Here is an 8,879-nt window from a genome sequence, read left to right as displayed (position 1 = left end):
GCAGAATTCCCCCTTCCCTGAGGGGACCAGGCCTTCAACTGATTGGATGAGGCTCACCTACATTACAGAGGGTAATCTGCTTTTTAAAAGTCTATTGATTTTAAGTGTTAATCTCTTCTGAAAAAATACCTTCACAGCAACATTTATACTGGTATTTGACCCAAAACTGGATACAACAGTCTAGCCAAAATGATACATAAAACTAAACATCATAGTATAAGTTTGTTTAAAAGGAGAAAATGGATTTGAATATTAAGGTACCACAAAGTGAACACTGTTAAAAAATAAATATGATATATAGAAATCTACCCATATATATTTTTTAAATTTACTGGTCACTGTGAGCTAAAATCAGATTTATGATGAAAAATTAATATTAAAAAAACACCAGAATGAATACTCAAACTTTACCTCCTTTGAGGAAATAACCAAGTCTCCTAACTCTACAATCACAAATGCTTCCTACCTATATGAAAAAGATTATAAATTTTAATGATAATGAAGCCATAATTATTAAGCATTAATAATGACCATTTTTAACACTGGCCTAATGCTAATTTACCTGCCAATATGGAAGCTTAAACTGCATTCATGGATTAAATTGATCCTCAACACACCTCAGCACAAAAAATTGTAATTAATTATAGATTTGGTGTTAAAATGATTGAAGAGATATGTGCTGTTTCTGTAACCTAGTGACAGATACATCAATGAGTAGAGCATCACACCATTAATTTCTACCACTGTAAAAGCAAATTATAAGCAAATGAATAAACCCTGAATTTAAGTGAAAACTAATTTCACTATGCCCCTGCCCATTATTCATGCTAGAGATTTCAAGCAATGAGGATTGTTTAGTACTGTAGTAATTACTACTGAAAAAGTCCATGTATAAGTGGACCCATGAAGCTCAAACCCACATTGTTCAAGGGTCAATTATATATCTATCTAGGCATGAATACATGTGAGGAATTCTAAAGAATAAACAAATTGAAAAAAAGTTTATCAATAAACATATGAAACCAAAATACCCTAGAAATTATAGTTGAAAATAGGTATCTATACATTTCTTCTCACATGAAAAATACAGCTTTGTGTTAAACACCAGGTATATGGAATTGGTTAAAAATGTGCTCTGGAGGAGCATGTTTCTTGTGGGATATTATTAAATTATTTAAATAATTTCTTCATTTTACTTAATTTGCTGAGAATTTTAAAACATCCATAAATATCAACAAAACAATGTATTTCTTAACAAATTTTGTCTCATGTGGTACAGCCAAGTCCTGTAGCCATTACAATTGCCAAGGATACCATCCTGTTAAAACATGATCATGTAAAGTGTTCTATGAGTTCCTAATAAACATAGCAGGAGTAGTATTACTACTAGTAGTTGCAGTGATAGTAGCAGTGGCAGTGGGGGTGGTGGAAGTAGTTACTACAAATCACTTGCTGAAGGACTGTGTAACTGAGTTAATATATTTTGTTTTTCTTTCTTTTTAAACAGGCTTTACTGAGGAATAATTGATACACAAGGAACTGTACATCTTTAGTATGTACAACTAGATGAGTTCGGACATATGCCAACACTTACAATACCATCACCACAATCAAGGGAACCGACAGACCTACCTAGGAGGAATTTCATGTAGATTTTCAAGTATAGATTTTCTTATTTGACTATCAAGAAAAAATATGTCTCTTAATAAAAACATGTATCTAATTTGTAATATTAAATTATTCTTTTCTCATACTTAAATTTCTCTAGAAATTACTGCTTCGGGAAGAACTCACAGCAAACCTGGATGAAGAAACAGAGCCCTTTCAAATCTTTATTTTAGAAGATAGTCCTCTGAATAAAATAAACACTTTCAAGAGAAGAATTCAGGATTTCTAATGATTTAAAGCATTTAGAGACAATTTATGTAGTATAAAGTTTCACTGAAAACTATTTAAAAACCTCATAGATGTTATCATACAACAATGGTAATTAGTGTCAAGGAGCAAGGTGAATGGGTAAAAAAAGGGAATAAGAAAAAATTACAATGCTTGTTGCCAACAAGCACCCACCACTCAGAAAACACAATAAACATAATTTTTTTTAATTCACAGTAAAATCCAAAAATATGATCAGTAGACATAAAGTTATCTCTTCCACCTATGAAGAAAGATGCAAATGTTTCCTGCAAAAGCCAAAACCCAGACTGTTCACTATCTATACATAAGACGAAAAGAAGATCTACTATGAGAACTATTCCTATCAGTTGGGATAACTCTCACTGGCCTGCTGGCCATAGTTTGAGCCTAAATGTCTTAAAGATGACCAAGATCCAGGTAGGTTCAGGGAAGGCAACTCAAGGACACCTACAGCTACAGCCACAAAACTTATGAAAAGGATACCACAAAGCTGTTCTTATTCATCATCACTCTACTGAGAGAGGAACCAATTACCCATAGCCAAAGTGATTGGGATGATTCTAAACAGAGTACCGCACATGGTAGGGCTGTATCTGGAGGACTCAGTCCCTCTCATACTCTTAAATGTAACTGTCATCTCTCTTGCCACCACATCACAATCACTGTACTCAAGATCTTTTAATAACCCTAAATAATGCCATCCCAGGGCCTTCCAACTTGCATCCCTCCTTCAATGTGGAAGACTTTCATCTGCTCTACATTTACCTGGACAATTATGATGACCCAGAGAGACCAAACTTGTTTCTGTTTTCTTTTATTCTATTAGAAAGTTATCTTCATCTTGTATAACATGTCGGTGTTCACATAGTAAGAAATTGGACCACGGAGATCATCTTGAACACAACTGAAATACACATGGCTGCGAGGGTCCTAGTGAGTACAAGGCAGGCAGCTAAAAGATACCTGAAGCTCTATCCCTTCCACTGATCCAAAAGCAATATAAAACTTGTTCTTCTTGACATCATTCCATCCAGAGAGGAACCAATTACACGTACACTAAGCAACTGGCACTTTTATGGACAGAGCACTGCACAAATCATGGCTTGAAAGTGAAAGACCTACCCAATACCCTCAAACTCTAAAATGTAGTTTCATTTCAGTCCCCATAACATCATTATGACAATATCCAACCACAGACCGTGTTGTTCTACTGGACTCTAATGTACATCATTTGTTCATTTTGGATCAATTAACATACTTTACATATACCTGGATGCTTATGAAGACCCACAGAGAACAAGCTTCTTCCACCTTTTCTATTAGCATGTATCTTTATCTTTTCTAACTCGTAATGGTTAATAGTGCTAGAAATGGACCACTATACTTATCTTGAGACTTGCTGAGATAAAAACAGCTGCAAGGGCCATCCTGGGTTCAAGGGAGGCAACTCAAAGGCACCTGCAGTTCAACCCTCACCACTGTTCCGAACGCCACCACAGAAACTATTTTTCTTAAGCATCACATTACGAGAGAAACAGACTACATGTTCTCTAAGTATTTAGCACTAGTATGGCCAGGACACTGCATATAGCATGACATTGGATGGAAGACTTTAGCAATTCAAAAAATAGGTTCATAATCCTCTGAATAATGAAATGAGGAGAGTCCCCAAGAATATTCCATAACACAGAATATCTCAACCCATACCCCCCCAAAATGCAAACCTCACTCAGTGGAGATCATCCTCCCTTCTCTATATTTTAACTGGATAATTAGAGGTACTAACAGAGGAAAAGTTTTATCCTGTTCTCTCTTATAATAGGGATTATTTTAAACTTCTTAAACATGGTATGTTCACAATGTACAGAACAGACAATTAAAAAGTCCTAAAGACGACAGAGATTCAGAACCTCCCAGGACTCTCATGACTTCATGATACAAAGTACAAGAACGTAGAGTTCCACCATTATAACTGTTTCAAAGGTCACTAAAAATTAGTACTTGTTGAGCATCAATGAACCCATGAAAGCACTAGTTCCATATACTCGAACTGAACATAACCTCTCAGGGTTGGGCACCACAAAAAGAATGCCGATAAAGCACAGATCATATTTAGCATGCAATTCAATCAATAGAAAAGTTATATCTTTCTTCATACCACATCTTGATAACTACACATAATAATTATCGTTATTAGAAAATGCGAAATCACCGCCCCCCACCTTGCATCTCTCCTGAACACGGGCTCACCTGCCAGTTCTCCGTACGCCCGCAGAAGAAGGACGACCTAGAGAGGAGAGATTCGTTCCAGATCTTTCTTCTTCCAGGGCAAATTATCTTGCCCTCGCTAAGCAGTAAGCGGCCACTTGGTTAACAGGAAACCACGGAAATCCACTTGAAGAAACCTGAGATCAACCTGGTTCCGAGGGCCCTCCACAGTTCAAGGAAGGCAGCTCAAGGACACCCGCCGCTCCACCCGTATCACCGGTCCAGAGGCCACCACAGCCGACGCTCTGGTGAGCCTTACTCTACCCAGACAAGCACTACGTAACACGCGGTCTAAGTAATCAGCACCCGACTGGGTAGGGCACCGCACGCAGCATGGCTTCCGTGTGGAGCACCAGACCGGTGTCCCTCCTCTCACATACAGCCTTCAAACCTCTACCCACTACATCCTCGTGACTGCACCCAAGATTCATCCCTAGAGCCAGAAAATGTGGACCCACGGCCGTCCAACTTGCATCCCTCCCGCAACTGATGTCTCTTACCGGTTCTACGTGGACCCACAGCAGGATGAGGACCTAGAGACAGACAGTGTGTTCCTCATCGCTCTGCTCCTTGTAGGAATTACATTCCCTTCTCTACACTGTCGGTGCTCAGTGTCAAGAATAAAGCAGTCAGCTCAGGTTCCTGGAGCAACCTGAGATCAAGGTGGGTGCGAGAGCCCTCCGGAGTTCACGCCAGGCAGCTCATGGACACTTGCAGCCCCAGCCCCATTACTGGTCCAAAGGCCACCACACGTGATGTTGCTGTTACCTACTACTCCAAGCAGGCACAGCCTCGTTAAGTGAAGTTCAAGTGATGAGCCCCTGTCTGGGTAGGGCAATGCGCACAGTAGGGCTGTACGTGGAGGCTATCCCAGCTCCACTCACAATCTCAGATGTAGCTCTCACCTGTCTCCGCATCGCATCCTGAAGACCGCACACAAGACTCGTCCATCCCCGCAGAAAACGCCAACGTGCTCTCCCCCAACTTGCATCCCTCAGCTTGCAGGAATCTCCCAACCGCTCCGTACAGCTGGAGAACGTGAGGACCCTGCGAGAAAAGTCTGTCCCCACTCTCTCTTTTTCTCATAGGAACTACGTTTCCCTTATCTCACCCCGTAGGTGTTTACGGAGCAGTAAACCACTGACATCAAACTTAAGCTGCCAGGGACACCAGGCGGCTCCCTGCACGCTCACGATTTCACGCTATTCGGGTCCCACGTACTTCCACCATCAATCGCCCAAAGACCACCGAACAACGCGTTTCGTTGAGCGTTCTTCTACCTGGACAGGCACCACGCACACGAAATCCAAGTGGTCAGCGCCTGTCTGGCTGGGACGCCGCACACAGCAGGGCTGTAAGGGGAGGATCTGCACGCTAACCCACCCCCACCACGCGCACACACACACATCCTGATGGTCGCACCTCAGATATATCCACGGCCCTAGAGAATGCCACCCCACCGCTGCCCTCCAACCTGTACTCCTCCCTCCGTGGAGATCCCCTCACCTGCAGATACGTGTACCTCGAGGTGTACGAGCACTCAGAGACAGAAAGCATACGGTAGTTTTCTTTCCTCCGCCTGGAAATTACCTTCCATTCTCAAACCCGTAGGTGGCCACACGGTCAGCGAGGGACCACTGTAACCATCCTCAGGACGCCAGAGACACAGATCACTCCCGGGGTCATTATGATATCAAGGCAGGCAACTCAAGGACACCCGCGGCCCTACCCACATCAGTGGTCCAGAGACCACCACGACTGATGTTCTCGTGAGCCTTGCCCTACCCAGAGAAGCCCTGTTCACCCGAAGTCCAAGCGAACAGTCCCTCTCCGGGTTGGGCACCGCACACAGCATGGCCATGAAGTCTGGGACACGCTTAGCCGCCTTCCCACTCTACGGCATAGCTCTATCTTTCTTCCCACCACGTCCTGACGACTGCACATCCTGGGCTTTCCACAGACCTACAAAATGTTCACCCACTTCCCTCAAACTTGCATCCCTCCCTCACTAGGAAGTCCTCGCCTGTTCTATGTACAAACTCAGAAGGGTCAGGACCCAGAGAGCAAAACCTTGTTTCAGATCTCTCTGCTTCCCACAGGAATAGTCTTTCCCTTCCCAACCGGTACACACACACACACACACACACACACACACACACACACACACTTGTTCAAAATCGGACACTCATGTCATCCTTAGCATGCCACAGACCCACTGCGACCAAGGACCTCGGAGCCTCACGGCAGGCGCCTCAGGGACCCCTACGGCTCCACCCTCAACTCTGCCCAAGAGACCAGCACTGACGTCGTTCGTGTTGACCGCTACTCTACCCAGCCAGGCACTGTCTACACGCTGTCTGAGTGATCAGCACCTGTCTGGGTAGGGCACTGCACACAGCACAGCTTGAACGTCTAGGACCTGCCCAGACTCCTTACTCTCACGAGTACCTTTCCTGTCTCATGCCACCACCTCCTGATGGCGCCATCAAAGGTTTTTCCATTCCCGTAGAGACTCTCAGTCCACTGCCCTCCAAATCCGTTATCACTCTCTCAGCGGCAAAATCCTTGCTCGACGCTCAGAGGACCAGGGAAAACGTGAGGACCTAGAGAGAAAATGCGTACTGCAGTCCTCTCGACTACGCCTACAAATTAGCTTCCCAGTCTCTAACCTGTACGTGCTCCCGCTGTGTAGAAAGGACCACTGAAAGCATCCTCGGGACGCCAGAGACACAGAAGACTCCCAGGGTCATTATAACATCAAGGCAGGCGACCCAACGTCACCTGCAGCTGCAGGCGACCCAACGTCACCGGTCCAGAGGCCTCCACGGCTGACGCTCTCGGGAGCCTTACGCTACCCAGACAAGCACTACATACCCGTGGACTACGTAGAAAGTACCTGACTGGGTAGGGCACCGCACACAGCATGGCTTCAATGCCGAGAACCAGACCGGTGTCCCTCCTCTCGCATACAGCCTTCAAATCTCTACCCACTACATCCTGATGCCCACACACAACACGTTCCCATACCCTTCGCAAGTGGTAACCTACTGCCCTCCAACAGCACCCCTCCCCCGCCGCACATCTCCTTACCGGCTCCACGTGTACCTGGAGAAGTATCAGAACCCAGGGAGAACAAGCTGGTTCCTCTTCTCTCCTCTTCTGTTCGCAATTTCTTTCCTCTCTTGTCTAACCTGGACGTTTCCCTCCGTTAGGAGTGGACAACTGAAAAATCTCATGAGTGTGTGAGCCATCCAGGCGCACCAAGAACCCTCGTACTCTCATGGATGAAAGCTCACGCTCCTGCAGGCACACCCCGCCACTGCTTCCAAGGCCACCAAGAATGACGCTTTGTTGAGCATCGCCCTACCAGAAGGGCCCCGTTCACATGTCGTACGGATATGAACGAACGGCGCCCCTCTGGATTGGGCACTACACACAGCATGGCCTCAAGGCGGAGGCCCTCCTTAGTCCCCCCTTCCCCAACTCTAGCGAGGGTTTCACCCCTATTCCCACCGCATTCTGATGAACGCGCCCAAGATTCATCCATGCCCTTAGAAAATGTTGACTCACCGCCCCCCACCTTGCATCTCTCCTGAACACGGGCTCACCTGCCAGTTCTCCGTACGCCCGCAGAAGAAGGACGACCTAGAGAGGAGAGATTCGTTCCAGATCTTTCTTCTTCCAGGGCAAATTATCTTGCCCTCGCTAAGCAGTAAGCGGCCACTTGGTTAACAGGAAACCACGGAAATCCACTTGAAGAAACCTGAGATCAACCTGGTTCCGAGGGCCCTCCACAGTTCAAGGAAGGCAGCTCAAGGACACCCGCCGCTCCACCCGTATCACCGGTCCAGAGGCCACCACAGCCGACGCTCTGGTGAGCCTTACTCTACCCAGACAAGCACTACGTAACACGCGGTCTAAGTAATCAGCACCCGACTGGGTAGGGCACCGCACGCAGCATGGCTTCCGTGTGGAGCACCAGACCGGTGTCCCTCCTCTCACATACAGCCTTCAAACCTCTACCCACTACATCCTCGTGACTGCACCCAAGATTCATCCCTAGAGCCAGAAAATGTGGACCCACGGCCGTCCAACTTGCATCCCTCCCGCAACTGATGTCTCTTACCGGTTCTACGTGGACCCACAGCAGGATGAGGACCTAGAGACAGACAGTGTGTTCCTCATCGCTCTGCTCCTTGTAGGAATTACATTCCCTTCTCTACACTGTCGGTGCTCAGTGTCAAGAATAAAGCAGTCAGCTCAGGTTCCTGGAGCAACCTGAGATCAAGGTGGGTGCGAGAGCCCTCCGGAGTTCACGCCAGGCAGCTCATGGACACTTGCAGCCCCAGCCCCATTACTGGTCCAAAGGCCACCACACGTGATGTTGCTGTTACCTACTACTCCAAGCAGGCACAGCCTCGTTAAGTGAAGTTCAAGTGATGAGCCCCTGTCTGGGTAGGGCAATGCGCACAGTAGGGCTGTACGTGGAGGCTATCCCAGCTCCACTCACAATCTCAGATGTAGCTCTCACCTGTCTCCGCATCGCATCCTGAAGACCGCACACAAGACTCGTCCATCCCCGCAGAAAACGCCAACGTGCTCTCCCCCAACTTGCATCCCTCAGCTTGCAGGAATCTCCCAACCGCTCCGTACAGCTGGAGAACGTGAGGACCCTGCGAGAAAAGTCTGTCCCA

General features: G+C 46.2%; 1 long non-coding RNA gene across 1 annotated transcript in view; it reads right to left on the bottom strand.

Moving 5' to 3' along the window:
* Positions 1-6,033: 6,033 nt before the first annotated feature.
* LOC116662104 overlaps positions 6,034-8,879 on the bottom strand; it is a 3,379-nt gene continuing 533 nt past the window's right edge. Inside the window, exon 2 of the long non-coding RNA XR_004318087.1 lies at positions 6,034-7,229. This is a non-coding gene — a long non-coding RNA (uncharacterized LOC116662104). The remainder of the gene's footprint in view (positions 7,230-8,879) is intronic.

Source organism: Camelus ferus, chromosome X, assembly GCF_009834535.1.
Source record: "Camelus ferus isolate YT-003-E chromosome X, BCGSAC_Cfer_1.0, whole genome shotgun sequence".
Taxonomy (NCBI): domain Eukaryota; kingdom Metazoa; phylum Chordata; class Mammalia; order Artiodactyla; family Camelidae; genus Camelus; species Camelus ferus.
The sequence above is the reverse complement of the archived record's forward strand: the minus strand, read 5'-3'. Positions and strand labels throughout refer to the sequence as shown.